Raw genomic sequence first — 8,681 nt, forward strand, 5'->3', positions numbered from 1 at the left:
TAATTCCAGCACTTGGGAGGCAGAGGCAGGCAGATTTCTGAGTTCGAGGCCAGCCTGGTCTACAAAGTGAGTTCCAGGACAGCCAGGGTTATACAGAGAAACCCTGTCTCAATAAAGAAAAAACAAAAACCAAAAAACAAAAACAAAAAACAAACAAACAAACAAACAAAAAAACAATATGAAGAAATCCAAAAATGTCCAAAAAGGATTCTTTCCTTTTTGATAATCACCCCAATACTCCCTCATCCCCTTTGAAAACAGTTTCTGGTCTACAGTGATGGCTTCCACATCTGGACCTGGTATTTCTTTCAGTGTTAGAGCTAAACTTCAGTCAGCATAATTTAAGGATGGCCACAGGCCTTTGAGGCCTTCAAGGCCTTCAAACTGCTCTGTGTGTTGGTCTGTCAAAAACCAGGCTTCTCTAAACTGCTTGATCTTATTGAAGTGTCCATTCAGTGTTTGCCAAATGCCACTCACTTCCCTCAGATGGAAGTCAGGTTAATATGTTCAATATGTAGATGCCTAGGAATAGGTACGTACCTTTGAATTATTATTTATGGGTTTGTGCATGATTATTAATTTACATTAATTTATAGCTCTCACTGGATTCTCTTTTTGTTTATATCTATGATTAAAATAAAACTCTGATTCTTGCTCTTCATTCTATATAACCACTGAATTTTACACATTATTTAGCTGTTGACACTTAGCACTCCAATATATCTAGTAGATAAAGCAATGCTTTAAGGAGTGATGTCTTTAATGATTTTTTAAGGACACACACACACACATACACAAATACATAATTATGTTTGACCATAAGAGAAGAAGCATGACTTCTGTTTAGGAAACATAGGTGGTATTTTATTATGTTCTTGTAAAGTTACCTATGTTAATATAATAGTACCTCCTAAAACCATTATTTAGGCTATACATTTGTATTAGATCTACTCCTGGTCTAAATATCTTTATATTTTCTGTATAGAAAAATATTATAGAGCACATGTATCCCTTACTCTTCCAAGAATGTATTTATTATTCAGTTAGCCCTTATACTAATCCCTTATATCCTACTTTTGCAGTAGGGATATGCTCATTACTATAACATTAATTTGTAAATTAAAAATTAAATACCTTAAAGAGCATACTCTGTATCATAAACCTCATTTTCTAAACAGATTAATTGACACAGGACTGTGATCAATTGTATCCTCTATTTCTTGTACTTCTAATACTTTCATTCTTCTCCTGTGAATTTATTATTTGAATTACTTTTTCTTTTTGGTGATATAAAAGTATGTTTTTGCAAAAAAAAAAAAAAGTGGCTCTCTATTCTCACTGCAGTCAATAATGGTTTTCTACGGGAAAGGATAGGCAAAGTAGCTACAATACTGTCCATAGGGATCATTAAGACTGCAGCTCCTCTTACAGAATTGCCCTTCTCTTCACCTTCTTTCAGCCTTCCCTAATTCAACAACAGGGGTCAGCAGCTTCTGTCCATTGCTCAGGTACACATATCTGCATCTGACTCTTTCAGATGCTTGTTGGGTTTCTCAGAGGGCAATCTAAATAGGCCCCTTTTTTGTGAGGGCTCCTTAGCCTCAGTCTTAATGTCAGACCTTGGGACCACCCCTCGATCTAGATCCTAAGTTGGGTCTGACCTTCTATTCCTCAAGCTCCTCTCCATTTCCATCCCTGTAATTCTTTGAGACAGGAACAATTATGGGTCAGAGATGTGTCTGTGGGATTGCAATCCCATCCCTAACTTGATGTCCTGTCTTCCTGATGGAACTTGGCTCTACAAGTTCCCTTTCCCTACTGTTGGACATTTATTCTAAGATCCCTCCCTTTGAGTCCTGAGAGTCTCTCACATTTCAGGTCTGTTGTGCATTCAGGAGGGTTCTTCCAACCTCCTATTTCTTGAGGGTGCCAGTTTTCATTTTTTTCTGCTGGCCCTCAAGACTTCAGTCCTTTTCCATCACTCAATACCAGATCAGGTTCCCCTCTTCCCGCAACTCCTACCCCTACCCCCATCCACTTTTCCTAGCAGGTACCTCCCTCGCTCTTAAATTGTGATTGCTTTCTTCTCTCTTCCAAGGGGAACTGAGGTAGCCTTCCACACTTGGGCATTTAAACTTGTTGCCCATTTTGATTTTAGGTATTCTGTACATTTTAATTAATTAATTAATTAAGGTCTGATATCCATTTATTAGTGAGTACATGCCCTGCATGTTCTTTTGGTTCTGAGTTACCTCACTCAGGATGGTAGTTTGTAGTTCCATCTCTTGCATGCTAAACTCAGGATGTCCTCGTTCTTTTTTTTTTTAATTAGGTATTTTCTTCATTTACATTTCCAATGCTATCCCAAAAGTCCCCCCAAACCCTCTCCCCCACTGCCCCCCCCCATCCCACTTCTTGGCCCTGGCATTCCTCTTTACTGAGGCATATAAAGTTTCAAGACCGATGGGTCTCTCTTTCCAATGATGGCCCACTAGGCGATCTTCTGATACATATGCAGCTAGAAACACGAGCTCTGGGGGTACTGGTTAGTTCATATTGTTGTTCCACCTATAGGGTTGCAGATCCCTTTAGCTCCTTGGATACTTACTCTAGCTCCTCCATTGGGGGCCCTGTGTTCCATCCAATAGCTGACTGTGAGCATCCAGTTCTGTGTTTGATAGTCCCCAGAACAGCCTCACAAGTGAAAGCTATATCTGGGTCCTTTCAGCAAAATCTTGCTAGTGTATGCAATGATGGCAGCGTTTGGAGGCTGATTATGGGATGGATCCCCAGGTAAGGCAGTCTCTAAATGGTCCATCCTTTTGCCTCAGCTCCAAACTTTATCTCTGTAACTCCTTCCATGGGTGTTTTGTTCCCAATTCTAAGAAGGGGCAAAGTGTGCACATTTTGGTCTTCGTTCTTCTTGAGTTTCATGTGTTTTGCAGATTGTATCTTGTATCTCGAGTATTCTAAGTTTCTGGGCTAATATCCACTGATCAGTGTGCACATATCATGTGAGTTCTTTTGTGATTGGGTTACCTCACTCAGGATGATGCCCTCCAGGTCCATCCATTTGCCTAGGAATTTCATAAATTCATTCTTTTTAATAGCTGAGTAGAACTCCATTGTGTAAATGTACCACAATCTCTGAATCCATTCTCCTGTTGAGGGACATCTGGGTTCTTTCCAGCTTCTGGCTATTATAAATAAGGATGCTATGAACATAGTGGAGCATGTGTCCTACTTACGGGTTGTAACATCTTCTTGATATATGCCCAGGAGAGGTATTGCTAGATCCTCAGGTAGTACTATGTCCAATTTTCTGAGGAACCGCCAGACTGATTTCCAGAGTGGTTGTACAAGCTTGCAATCCCACCAACAATGGAGGAGTGTTCCTCTTTCTCCATATCCTCACCAGCATCTGCTATCACCTGAATTTTGATCTTAGTCATTCTGTCTGCTGTGAGATGGAATCTCAGGGTTGCTTTGATTTGCATTTCCCTGATGATTAAGGATGCTGAATATTTTTTTTTTTAGGTGCTTCTCAGCCATTCTGTATTCCACAGGTGAGAATTCTTTGTTTAGCTCTGAGCCCCATTTTTAATGGGGTTATTTAATTTTCTGGGGTCCAGCTTCTTGAGCTCTTTGTATATAGTGGATATTAGTCCCCTATCTGATTTAGGGTAGGTATAGATCCTTTCCCAATTTTTTGGTGGCCTTTTTGTCTTATTGACAGTGTCTCTTGCCTTACAGAAGCTTTGCAATTTTATGATGTCCCATTTGTCCATTCTTGATCTTATAGCACAAGCCATTGCTGTTCTATTCAGGAATTTTTCCCCTGTGCCCATATCTTCAAGGCTTTTCTCCACTTTCTCCTCTATAAGTTTCACCGTCTCTGGTTTTATGTGGAGTTCCTTGATCCACTTAGATTTGACCTTAGTACAAGGAGATAGGAATGGATCAATTCGCATTCTTCTACATGATAACCACCAGTTGTACCAGCACCATTTGTTGAAAATGCTGTCTTTTTTCCACTGGATGGATTTAGATCCTTTTTCAAAGATCAAGTGACTATAGGTGTGTGGGTACATTTCTGGGTCTTCAATTCTATTCCATTGTCGCTATACCAGTACCATGCAGTTTTTATCACAATTGCTCTGTAGTACAACTTTAGGTGGGCCATGGTGATTCCCCCAGAGGTTGTTCTATTATTGAGAAGAGTTTTTGCTATCCTAGGTTTTTTGTTATTCTAGATGAATTTGAAAATTGCTCTTTCTAATTCGTTGAAGAATTGAGTTGGAATTTTCATGAGGATTACATTGAATCTGTAGATTGCTTTTGTCAAGATAGCAATTTTTACTATATTGATCCTGGCAACCCATGAGCATGGGAGATCTTTCCATCTTCTGAGATCTTCTTTAATTTCTTTCTTCAGAGACTTGAAGTTCTTATCATACAGATCTTTCACTTCCTTGGGTAGAGTCACATCAAGGTATTTTATATTATTTGTGATTATTGTGAAGGTTGTTGTTTCCCTGATTTATTTCTCAGCCTGTTTATCCATTGTGTAGAGGAAGGTCATTGACTTTTTTGAGTTATTTTTTTTTCCAGCTACTTCAATGAAGCTGTTTATCAGGTTTAGGAGTTCTCTGTTGGAATTTTTAGGGGCATTTATATATACTATCATATCATCTGCAAAAAGTGATATTTTGACTTCTTCCTTTCTGATTTGTATCCCCTTGATCTCCTTTTGTTTTCGAATTGCTCTGGCTAGGACTTCAAGTACTATGTTGAGTAGGTATGGAGAAAGTGGGCAGTCATGTCTAATTCCTGAGTTTAGTGGGATTGCTTCCAGCTTCTCACCATTTACTTTGATGTTGGCTACTGGTTTGCTGTAGATTGCTTTTATCATGTTTAGGTATTGGCCTTGAATTCCTTCTCTTTTCAAGACTTTTATCATGAATGGGTGTTGGATTTTGTCAAATGCTTTTTCTGCATCTAACGGGATGATCATGTGGTTTTTGTCTTTGAGGTTGTTTATATAGTGGATTAAGTTGATGGATTTCCGTATATTGAACCATCACTGCACCCCTGGAATGAAATCTACTTGGTCAGGATGGGTGATTGGTTTGATGTGTTCTTGAATTCGGTTAGTGAGAATTTTATTGTGTATTTTTGCATCAATATTCTTAAGGGAAATTCGTCAGAAGTTCTCTATCTTTGTTGGGTCTTTTTGTGGTTTAGGTATCAGAATTATTGTGGCTTCATAGAATGAATTGGTTAGAATACCTCCTGCTTCTATTTTGTGGAATAATTTGTGAAGAACTGGAATTAGATCTTCTTTGAAGGTCTGATAGAAGTCTGCCCTAAACCCATCTGATTCTGAGCTTTTTTTGGTTGGGAGACTATTAATGACTGCTTCTATTTCTTTAGGGGATATAGAACTGTTTAGATCATTAACCTGATCCTGATTTAACTTTGGTACCTGGTATCTGTCTAGAAATTTGTCCATTTCATCCATGTTTTCCAGTTTTGTTGAGTATAGCCTTTTGTAGAAGAATCTGATGGTGTTTTGTATTTCTTCAGGATCTGTTGTTATGTCTCCCTTTTCATTTCTGATTTTGTTAATTAGGATGCTGTCCCTGTGCCCTATATTGAGTATGGCTAAGAGTTTATCTAGCTTGTTGATTTTGTCAAAGAACCAGCTCCTCTTTTGGTTGATTCTTTGAATAGTTCTTGTTTCCACTTGGTTTATTTCTGCCCTAAGTTTGATTATTTCTTGCCACCTACTCCTCTTGGGTGAATTTGCTTCCTTTTGTTCTAGAGCCTTTAGGTGTGTTGTCAAGCTGCTAGTGTGTGCTCTCTCTAGTTTCTTTTTGGAGGCACTCAGAGCTAAGAGTTTTCCCCCTAGAAATTCTTTCATTGTGTCCCATACGTTTGGGTATGTTGTGACTTCATTTTCATTAAACTCTAAAAAGTCTTTAATTTCTTTCTTTATTCCTTCCTTGACCAAGGTATCATTGAGAAGAGTGTTATTCATTTTCCTCGTGAATGTTTGCTTTCTATCATTTATGTTGTTATTGAAGATAAGCCCTAGTCCATGGTTATCTGATAGAATGAATGGGACAATTTCAATATTTTTATATCTGTTGAGGCCTGTTTTGTGACCAATTATATGGTCAATTTTGGAGAAGGTACCATGAGGTGCTGAAAAGAAGGTATATCCTTTTGTTTTAGGATAAAATGTTATGCTGATATCTGTTAAATCCATGTGTTTCATAACTTCTGTTTGTCTCACTGTGTCCCTGTTTAATTTCTGTTTCCATGATCTGTCCATTGATGAAAGTGGTGTGTTGAAGTCTCTCACTATTATTGTGTGAGGTACAATGTGTGCTTTGAGCTTTACTAAAGTCTCTTTAATGAATGTGGCTGCCCTTACATTTGGAGCATAGATATTCAGAATTGAGAGTTCCTCTTGGAGGATTTTACCTTTGATGAGCATGAAGTGTCCCTCCTTGTCTTTTTTGATAACCTTGGGTTGGATGTCGATTTTATTCGATATTAGAATGGGTACTCCAGCTTGTTTCTTCAGACTATTTGCTTGGAAAATTGTTTTCCAGCCTTTCATTCAGAGGTAGTGTCTGTCTTTTTTCCTGAGAAGGGTTTCCTGTAAGCAGCAAAATTTTGGGTCCTGTTTTTGTAGCCAGTCTTTTAGTCTATGTCTTTTTATTGGGGAATTGAGTCCATTGATATTAAGAGATATTAAGGAGAAGTAATTGTTGCTTCCTATTATTTTTGTTGTTAGAGTTGGCATGTTGTTCTTGTGGCTGTCTTCTTTTAGGTTTCTTGAAGGATTACTTTCTTGCTTTTTCAAGGATGTGATTTCTGTCCTTGTATTGGTTTTTTTCTGTTATTATCCTTTGAAGGGCTGGATTCATGGGAAGATAATGTGTGAATTTGATTTTGTCTTGGAATACTTTGATTTCTCCATCTATGGTAATTGAAAGTTTGGCAGGATATAGTAGCCTGGGCTGGATTTTGTGATCTCTTTGGTTCTGTATAACATCTGTTCAGGCTCTTCTGGCTTTCATAGTCTTTGGTGAAAAGTCTGGTGTAATTCTGATAGGCCTGCCTTTATATGTTACTTGACCGTTTTCCCTTACTGCTTTGAATATTCTATCTTTATTTAGTGCATTTGTTGTTCTGATTTTATGTGTCTGGAGGAATTTCTTTTCTGGTCCATTCTATTTGGAGTTCTGTAGGCTTCTTGTATGTTTATGTGCATCTCTTTCTTTAGGTTTGGCAAGTTTTCTTGTATAATTTTGTTGAAGATATTTGCTGCCCCTTTAAGTGGAAAATCTTCATTTTCATCTACTGCTATTATCCTTAGGTTTGGTCTTCGCATTGTTTCCTGGATTTCCTGGATGTTTTGAGTTAGAAACCTTTTGCATTATGCATTTTCTTTGATTGTTGTGCCTATGTTCACTATGGAATCTGCTGCACCTGAGATTCTCTCTTTCATCTCTTGTATTCTGTTGCTGGTGCTTGCATCTATGATTCCAGATTTCTTTCCTATGGTTTCTAAGTCCAGTGTTGGCTCACTTTGCATTTTCTTTATTGTGTCTACTTCCCTTTTTAGGTCTATTATTGTTTTGTTCATGTCCATCACCAGTTTGGATGTGTTTTCCTGTTTTTCTTTAAGGACTTCTCCCTGTTTGGTTGTGTTTTCCTGTTTTTCTTTAAGGACTTGTAACTCTTTAGCTGTGTTCTCCTATATTTCTTTAAGTGAGTTATTAAAGTCCTTCTTGATGTCCTCTACCATCATCAGAGATATGCTTTTAAATCCGGGTCTAGCTTTTCTGGTGTGGGGGTGCCCAGGACTGGGCAAGTTGGGAGTGCTGCGTTCTGATGATGGTTAGTAGTCTTGGTTTCTGTTAGTAAGATTCTTATGTCTGCCTTTTGCCATCTGGTAATCTCTGGAGTTAGTTGTTATAGTTGTCTCTGGTTAGAGATTGTTCCTCTCATGATTCTGTTAGCTTCTATCAGCAGACCTAGGAAACTAGATCTCTTCTCTGAGTTTCAGTGGTCAGAGCACTCTCTGCAGGCAAGCTCTCCTCTTACAAGGAAGGTCCACAGATATCTGGCATTCGGACCTCCCTCCTGGCAGAAGATGAAGGCCCAAAACAGGACCTGTCCTAGAAGCTGTGTTGCTCCGGCCTGTCACAGAAGCTGTTAGCTTCTGTAGTCTACACTCTCACCTGTACAAAAAATATGGAACGCTTCACAAATTTACGAGTCGTCCTCGTGCAGGGGCCATTTGAATCTTCTCTGTATTGTTCCAATTTTAGTATATGTGCTGCTGAAGCGAGCATGATGTCCTCGTTCTTAATAACTGAGTAGTATTCCATTGTGTAAATAAACCACATTTTCTGTATACATTCTTCTTCTGTCCTGGGACATCTATGCTGAATCCAGCTTCTTGCTATCACAAGTCAGGCCACTATGAACATACTGGAACTCTTGCCCTTTGACATGGTGGGGTATCTTTTGGGTATATTTCCAAGAGTGGTATAGCTGGGTCTTCAGGAAGATCTATTTCCGATGTTCTGAGGAACCTCCAGATTGATTTCCAGAGTGACTGTACCAGTTTGCAATCTCACCAGCAATAGAGGAGTGTTGTT

The 8,681-nt window shown here is 38.7% G+C and overlaps 1 non-coding gene across 1 annotated transcript; it reads right to left on the bottom strand.

Annotated features, from left to right (window-relative positions):
* Window positions 1-8,265: 8,265 nt before the first annotated feature.
* LOC115031468 (U6 spliceosomal RNA) lies at window positions 8,266-8,372 on the bottom strand. Its single transcript, XR_003837088.1, has one exon. It is a non-coding gene; the product is annotated as a U6 spliceosomal RNA (small nuclear RNA).
* Between the last annotated feature and the right edge of the window lie 309 nt (window positions 8,373-8,681).

The sequence above is a fragment of the Mus caroli genome, unplaced genomic scaffold, assembly GCF_978045245.1.
Source record: "Mus caroli unplaced genomic scaffold, Mus_caroli_1 scaffold_7, whole genome shotgun sequence".
Classification (NCBI taxonomy): Eukaryota; Metazoa; Chordata; class Mammalia; order Rodentia; family Muridae; genus Mus; species Mus caroli.